The following is a 9,299-nucleotide window of genomic DNA, read 5'->3' as shown; positions in this document are numbered from 1 at the left end:
TAATAATTTAGTTAAAATGACATACTTATGCTGAAATATAAGAATTGGTCTTTCATGGAGTAAGACATTTTGTAGGGTTTCAGCAATCAATAGGCATATGATGAGACTGAGACTCTAAACAATAGTGAGAGCTGTCTAGCTGAGATTAGTGGGATTACTCATGTTTTGTAACTGAAGAGCTAGTGAGGAGTCTGATAGAGAGTCTGTTAAAATTCAGGATGAGCATTTCATTTGTTTATGAAGAAGTCTTTAAATACTTTGCTAAACAGGAGGACTCTACCTATAACCTGGTTTGCAACTCAGGAATTTGCAGCTGCCTGCTGTTCTTAAAGTCTTACTTTTCAACAAGCTCTACCACTAAGTCATAGGGAGATCATTATTGACATTCCACACCAATTTTTGCCGCACCTTGTTCATGCTTTGCAAAATATTCATCTAACTGAGGAGTTTCCTGTTGCATCTGCAGTCCAACTCACTTTATTGAGAAGTGAGCCTTGCCAAAAGCTTGTCTGTACATGAAAAATTGCTTCTATAAAGTCTGAAATAATTACCAGCTGTGTCTTCTGAAATTCATACAGGCTACTATTAATCATTATTGAAACTGGACTTTGGATTCTTGTACCTAGTGTTTTTTTCTTATTTTTCTTCTATTTTTCTAAATCTTTAAAACTTTTGTAAGTTATTGAATTGTGTGAAAATTATGAAAATCAAATGGCCTTTTTGAAGTGAATTAAATTTATTTGACTTCCCTGATCAAACACTACTGGTCTGGATACATACTTGTGGCATACAAATTTGTTTAAAGTTCTCATACCCTCAAGTTACAGAACGCAGTAGGGAACATTCTCCAATTTTCAACAGAAAACTTCTAATATAAAATTCTTATTTTTACATATGTATTTAAAGCTATGCAGATTGCCTATGAAATGAAGCAACTAGCTTGCTTCATTTATGCATATCAATGTGCACTCAATGTTAAATACATACAGTGCTTATAATGTAAATATTACTAATTTTCTTGGTAATCTTAAATGAGTTGGACAAAAATTTCTCAGCCATTTATGTTAGGATAGCTCCTTGCAGTTATTGAATCATCAGATACTTCCTTACCAGATAGCATGCACTTCCAGTCTTTTAAGAACACAGTTGTTCTAAGTCATTGCACAGTTATAGCCATAAATATATTCATAGAGATACATATATTTATAAAACCTCCCCTGGGATGGAAATAATCAAAAGTCTTAAGTTATGAAATACAGAAAATTCATAAGGGAAGCCATAGAGCTCATGAAACATACATGCTTGACAGGGTTTCCAGGAGTGAAAGGGTGGGGTAGAGAGTTGAAAGGGTCGTGAAAGGTGGAACAAAGTGTGGCAGTTTACTAGAGCAGAAAAGAGACACTGACTACGGGGAAAAACTGCTGCAGAGGGTGTTTAAGAGCAGAGATTTCAGTTGCTGCTGACCCATCTTGAACTTTTTAGTAAAGAGAAGTCTGTCTAGATTTTCCATTGTCATTGCAATACAGTTTCTCCTGTTTGATATTAATTTTAGGCTTAAATTTGATCTTTAATTTGATGTAGCCCTCTTTACACTGCTCCAGAGGGGAGAGTCACCAGACTCTGACGCAACTCCTATGAAAGGCAACTCATATGAAAGGCAGCGTTGATCCGAACGTTCTATACAGGCTTGAAAGACGCTCCTAGGGGAACTGCAGGTAGGTGAGGGCGCAATACGCGAAAAGACATCTTATGTCAGAAATCTTAAACTATTAATTCTGGGAAATGTAATTTTATGCCTTTCATGAATTTATGGACATTGAAAGATGGATTAAAATTGTCATAATCTAATAAAAATGGCAAGTGTGGTAAAAAAGATGCATGGGTAACTCATAATTTTAAGAGAATGACACAAATTACATTGAATTTGCTTTTCTCCTCTTCAGATATTTTTGTAAAGACAGTAGGAAAGGAACTGCATGTATTGGCCTATGATGTTTTTTTGGGGCCAAATATAATTATAGATACGTAAAGTGCACCTCAGCTACTAACAGCAACAGTTTCAAAGGCAGAGGGATTACTGCATCTCATAACTAACTGGACTATTGTAACACAGGAGCATGTTAATTTTTGCATCCTTTTGCTTATGCCATGTTCCGTAACTGTTTTTCTCTTAGAAATGGCCTTTTCTTTTAAAATCTTGACTAGAAATCAGCTACTGAATGACATGGGAAGGTTTCCCTACCCCAAAGCATCATTATAACTGTAGAGGTATTAAAAGTGGGGAAGATATTGCAGTGCCCTTGAAGTACGGATATGAGCAAAGATCTAAGATGGAAAGTCTTTAGCATGGATCTGGATGTCTGAGATAAGTTTGTCTAGTTAAAAATAACCAAAGACATAATTAAAGAGGGATGTTTGCAGCAGATGTCTGCATTTCAGATACCACTGAAAATAGATGGTCAAAACCCTTTTTTGGTTTCAAGTGAAACGCTGCCACCTTTTCAGTCAACCTTTTCCATTTGTCCCTGACCCTTTTCTTGTTTTCTGTATATGAAACCAGCTGTATATTTCTGTGTATTCTTTTGAAAACCAAAAATTCAGGTGGTTTTATTTAAAAATCTTCCCCTCTTCATCCTGCAGAATAAACATAATAATATATAATATATAATATATATTTTTAAATATATAAAATATATATAATAATAGAGGCTTGGTTTTATTTGTCTAATAAGTTACAAAGATTTCCCACAGATGTTTAGAATACAATAATTTTACACTGAAAGCTGTTGCAACAAATTTTTCAACCAGTTCTGTGTTTTAAAAATAGAAAAAGGACTAATTTTCAGGTATAAGACTAAACCAAGGCAAGACTTAAAAGACTAGGCATGCAGGGGACATAGATAGCTCTATAATCTTACACTTGTTTCCTGCTGCCAGTGAAAATCCTTACGTTTTTGATTTTAGTCAGAAGCAGAACTGTACGAAAGAATCACTACCATAAAACTGGTGAGCTTTTTTCTCAGCTGTATAACAAAGAATACAAGGGATGTTCTACACCTGTAATTTTCAGTCATAGAGATTTTCTCATATAATATTTAATTGTTTTGGCTTCCAGAAAAAAGAGTTTTCAAATCTACTCAGTTAAAGCTGCTATGCAGGCTTGTATAATAAATCCTTCAAATTTTCTGCACCGACCCAGGTCAGTGGTTTGCTCTTTGAAGCTGAAGATGTCTTTAGTGCAAGCGTTCTAAAGAATTGTTCACATAGAGATGTCTGTTTTAGAGAAAGCAGAACGCACTGTTACTAGATTTATGCTTTATTGCAATACAGATCTGTCCAAAGGTATGCCACCAATTTTTAAGCACATGAGAGGAGAAGTTCTAGCAGATCCCGAAACCCCTTGTATTCTTTGTTATACAGTTTTTGTTGGAGAAATTACATGATCTAATACAATAGAGAGTATGACACTGATGCTGGATCATTAACTACCCATAAAACACTGTCCCTTTGGTTATAAAATTAAACGTGGGTTTTTTCAGCTATATTACACTTACAGCCTTGATTTAGGGTTTGGGATTTTAGATTTGGGATTATAGAGAAGGGCAACAAAATATCTTCAACAACAAAATCTTCCAATTGTATATCTTCCTGCATCTTGCTCTACTTGGGGATATGGGTAAAGAGTATCTAGTAATTAATATCCTGAGACAAAGCAGGTTTATTTCTATAATAATGTAATAAAATAATAATAATTAAAAGTAATCTTCTCAGGGTGCACTCTTTAAATTAGGATCAAAATACATACATCTTTTCATCAAAAGCTGACAGATTTTAGATAGTGAAATTTGTATTGAAATAAATTGTTCATTTTAGGTTTTTGCGGGAATAAATCATTTAAGAGTTGTAGAAAGCCACTGCAATGATGATATTAATGCTATAAAGCTGTCATGCAAAGTTCAACCTCTTTTTTCTGAGGCTGATAGATGTTCTATGGCTCTCTCTGACCAGCTGGAATTTCCCATCTAACCTGGCAACTTTTGCTATTTATTGCCTTCCCTGCAGCACACCTACTATACCCTCCTTTCTTCAACATATTTGAAGTGGACCTCTGTATTTCTGATGCTGAACATAGAAAACCCATAGTTGCCAAGTTCCTGCTCTAGCTATTCAGATGTTGTGAATCTCTTTTCTCCTCTGAGTAGCCACCTGGGCAAGGAGCCTGCAACTGGCATAAAAGTTACAGCTATAGCACAAAAACATTTATGACTAAACTCCTCTGCGATCTTTGTTAATAACCAGAAGAGTAGCTGTCATTATGTGATTCAAGATTCCTTAAGCAAACAGGATGAAATAAAGTGAACTCAGGGAAGTGTTTTTGGAAACAGGAAAAAAAGGAATGTAATAGCTAAGGCAGGTGAAGCAAAAACTGAGAAAAGTGTTTTATCAATGCCAAAAAGACCATTGGAAGGACTATAAAAGCTGACTAGAATAAACAAACTGTGACTGTGTGAAGATTTTGAATGTAAAGTAACTGAATATTCATGGAATGCTGGAATATAAGATAACAGCACTCCTGAGATGCAGCAAGCCTAGCCAACATGTAGAAATCTTGTTATAGGGTATGGTTCTGTATATATCCAGTATAGCTTGCCTGGAATACAGGCTCTTTTTATCTCAACTGCTAAATCTTCACTTCCGATTAGAAAGGTCTCTGACTCTGAAAATTGCATTACTTTATCTTTTTATCTTATTGTTGTGGTCTATCCAGTTTTTTCTATTGTTAGAATCACAGAATGGGATATCTGGAGGCTATCTGGTCCATCCCATTGCTCAAACAAGGCCACCCAGAGCAGGTTTCCTGAGGCTATATCCAGATAGGTTTTGAATATCTCCAAAGATCAAGACTCCACACATTTTTTGGGCAACCTGTGCAACTGCTTGGTCATCCTCAGAGTAAAAAATTGTTTCCTGATGTTCAGGTAGAGCCTTCTACATTTCACTTTGTGTCCATTGCCTCCCTTGACCTGCAGGCAGCACTGATAAAAGTGAGTAGGCTTACACAATCATATTTGCTATACTCCTTTTTATCACTATGCCCAGGGACTGGGAATTTAGGTTTACCACCATCATGGTTCAGAGCATTGGGAAAACAAAAACTTCTTTCTCAGATTCACAGTAGTATTTTGAATATTTTTTATATATACAGGTTGCACAGTTGCGAAGATGGCACTGCAGTGCAGATCTCAAATTCAGGTTTCCAGTGCTGAACAGTGATAAATTTAAATTGAGCCAGGATTGTCCAGTAGATCAAATTTAGTTAAAGAAGTGGCAGCTGCAATAAACCTTTGAAAGTAGAATAACTTTTCTCAATAGTCAACAGGATGTACCTCAATAGGATTTGGATATCTAAATCCTGAAACCCTTACTCAAGACATTGATGAAGGTGTTTTGGACTATTAATACGGCATTTGGTTACCAAGGCATTTGTGAAGAAATAACCTCTGGAAAACTGCTCCACACACTCCTAGTGTCTTGGCTGTCCACGTATGACAGGTGACTCCTTTCCCTTCTCCTCATCTGTTAGAAGTCCAATGCTAAAGCCTCAGGGCCAGTGCCTGGCCTGCCCCCATCCCTGCCTCCACTTCTGCATCCCCTGCTCTCAGAGCCCATTTTGCTTGACTGAACAACCCAAGTCTTTCTAAAATAGGACTGTCAGGTATCTTTGAAAACTCCTTTATAAATCTACCCTCTATTTCTCACCTTAATGATCGTATCTTAATATTTTGGTTGTTCTGGGCTAGAGATGAATTGCTTGAACAAATTAAGACCTGTCTTTCATTCATATGGCCCATTAACTCAAGATATTTTTATAGCTCAGACAGAGGGAAGAATATCTCTTGTCATATGCATTGTGATCATGCAATGTGGAGGAGGCAAAAGTGAGTGTCTGACTTTCACAGGCTTAATGTGCCTAACATCAGACCTCCAGAAAACGTGGACTGATTTTCAGATGAGCTCTGGTATTGAGCTCGCTACTTATCATGTGATCTAATACTTTCTGTTTAATCGTGTATTTCTTAGTCTATGCTTAGCTAGCTCCTTTTTGGGGGGGGGGTAGGTCCTGAACCACAACAGATTGTCTTAGAGTTAATAATAAATAATAATATCCCCATGGCTAGGCTTCGTGAACAAAGACCTGGGAAGGCTCTATCCACATTTGTTACAGGCACGCTGATGGCTTATGAGGCCAATACGAGACAGACATATCCGATTGCAAAAGGTACAGCAGAAAGACTCCTTAGATGGTGTATTCTGCAATACACGGTTCTTTCAACGCAGAAAGAACTTTTCTCCTCGAGAGTGATCCTGCGTGTGTTCTCAAAGGAAACAGCAGCATTATAGATGGTGTGTCTCCAGGCCTCCCGATTTGAGGCCAGAGTAGACCAGTTATGTTGATCAATATGGCCAAGGTTGAGATGTTGTTTCAGGGAGTCCTTGTATCTTCTCTTCGGGGCTCCTCTCATGCGGCAGCCGGTGGCAAGTTCACCGTAAAGCAAGATCTTAGGGAGGCGGTGGTCCTTCATCCTGGAGACATGCCCTGCCCATCGCAGCTGTGTTCTCATCAACATGGCCTCAATACTTGTGACTGCTTCTTGCTCTAGAACAGATGTATTGGTCACAAAATCTGACCAGTGGATGTTTAAGATTGTATGGAGGCAGCGTTGATGGAAGCGTTTAAAATTGGTATAAAATATCAGCTTTTAAAAATCAATCTATTTTTTAATTAGATAACCAATTAAAAAGGACCTGTCTATTTCTAGGTGTCCAGGTGAAAAGGACTGACATATGTCCTCTCTTCTGTTACACTTTCATGAACTTCATCCAAACTTGTAATAACATACAAAAGATTTTAAATGAACTTCCTAAATTTGCATTTCATTCAATCCAGTTTCTCATTTAAAGCCAATTATTTTATGCTAGCCAGTACAGGAGTCCATTTGAACCACTGCATATTGTATTGTGTAAGTTAGTCAAAACTTTTTACATGGTCTTTTTTATGTGCATGAAGAAATGCATTTCACAAAGTGACATGTGATGTTACAAGATCTGCTTTCTCAGGCTTAATTCCAATCCCAGCCTTTAAGGATCATATATTTCAAACAGATAAACAGTCAATTTTTGTTTTCAGGACCCAAAATTTGCTTAAAAAAATTGAATCACCATAATCATTTTATTAGCACAACTGCATAACTAGTATAAATCATCAATTGCATTTTATTCTATTTAGATTTTAATGTCATCAAGGTAGTATCTGAATGCTAACAGTGCAGTAAATGGCATAATATTTAGTACATATGGGTAGTTTATACATATTCTACTAATAAATTGACATACTAGATGTGATTTATCTAACAAAATGCTGCATTTGTGATGGATGTGTCTAATCTGAACGGATCCCTTTGCCTATAATCAATGGAAAACACAGTAAATGGGTATGATTCATTTCGCTCTAATACAGATGCCTACAGTAAATCACATTAATTGTCCCAGACATAGATTTTCCCCCTAGCTTTTAAGGGTTAGCAGAACCTTATTGCCTATTTCACCACAAATCTAATATATGTTAAATTACATGCTGGTGAGATGTGAAATAACAAATAGTGGCTTGATTCAAAATGCACTGCTGCTTTTCTAGGAGCAAGTAATTATTTGCCAGTGTTACTGCTTTTGAGTAGTAGTTTGAACAGACCTTTTAATGTAAATAAGATCATTCAAGCAATATAGTATTAATTAACTTATGGACAGGTATATTAGGTTACTCACAAAATGCTGCTGATCTGCAGTTGAGAATAAGCTACATACTGGTACTCATTATTGTTGGTTTAGTCACCCTTTTTATTGGGCATGACACCCTGGTTTAAGTTTTCTGTGTAGCAGTGGTCACAAGTTAAGGATGGTTTGCCCATACATCCAGGGGAATCTTAGGTATTGAACTACAAATTCAGGTCTCCTTGGAGGAAATTAAGTGTTCAAAGAGTATTTAAACATGAAATAGAAAACACAGACTCCCTTGCTTAATAACTTGTGTCCGTCACAACAGATCTTGAAGACTGGGGTTGCACCAAGGTTTTCACAGACCTACTGGTTGCTTTTCACCAGACTGTTCATTATTGTTGCTTGCAGCTTGCACTTGCAGTGAATTTCATCACAATTTGTTTCTTTTCTAAGAAACAGATGGTATTTTTCAACACTAAAAAATTATAAAAAATTTGGAACCTGTTCTAGGAAAGCAGAGCAGTTCCTCAAGCTACAGGAATGTTTTGCTTTATTGGAGTTTTGAGCAGACTCATTGAAAATATTTCTTGAAATGATAAGTGGCTGCTTATCTTACTAAAGGTGAATTAAATATGCTTCCAGACTGTTTTATTTAAAAAACTCGTATTTCAAAATTCACAAGTGAAATATTGAAATTTAGAAAAAGGTTTGCTAGAACATTTTTATTAGTACTTTGTGCTGAAGGATGTGGGTAAATACACAAAGCTACCCTATGCTGTAAAATGACAGTGAAAAGGAGGAGCTCCTGTTACAACGGAAAAGTCATCTGAATTTTCCCCAATATGTTCTATCAGAGACCTTGTTAAAGTAGTGCAGAGGGCCAAAAGGCATAGTAAATATGGCCGAAGAGTGCAGTCCATGCTGCTAGACTAGAGCTGACTGGCACTCACATTGGTCCAGTTATCTCTTCTTGTACTACAAGTCAAAATATGGATAAACTCAAGCAAATATATCTTCATAAGAACATATGAGCAAACATCAAGCAGCATGTACATTTTTTTTTTAATCTTGGATTACAATTCAGCAGTTAATTTTCATTTCTCTTCTAAAATCAGGTGGAAAAACTGCAATACTTCATTGATGTAACTGTAAATTTCTAAGTGTTAGACCTTTAAGTCCAAACCCTTAGTTGTTGTATGAGATATCATTGGAAAAAAGTAAATTAATTTCTCTTTCTGCTTGTATAGCTCTACTATATCTCTATTTCACTAGTTGTATTGCTACTTTATGTCCATACAAATCAGAAGGTGTAGAATGAAATAGAAGGTGCTGACAAAAGTCAGGCCTTCCCCTCCTCTCAATTTTCTTTATGCCACTAATGCTTACTGAGTTTTTAGAGTATACATATAAACTTCAGAGAAAATGGCTTATGTCCCAGGAATGCAATTCTCTCTCCAGCTAAAACTAAGGGTATAAATTTTTTTCTTTTCTTTTTCTTTCTTTTTTTTGGTAAGACTTTACCC

Source organism: Pipra filicauda, unplaced genomic scaffold, assembly GCF_003945595.2.
Source record: "Pipra filicauda isolate LSUMZ 115617 unplaced genomic scaffold, ASM394559v2 scaffold128_size5466820_pilon, whole genome shotgun sequence".
In the NCBI taxonomy this organism is placed as follows: domain Eukaryota; kingdom Metazoa; phylum Chordata; class Aves; order Passeriformes; family Pipridae; genus Pipra; species Pipra filicauda.
The sequence above is the reverse complement of the archived record's forward strand: the minus strand, read 5'-3'. Positions refer to the sequence as shown.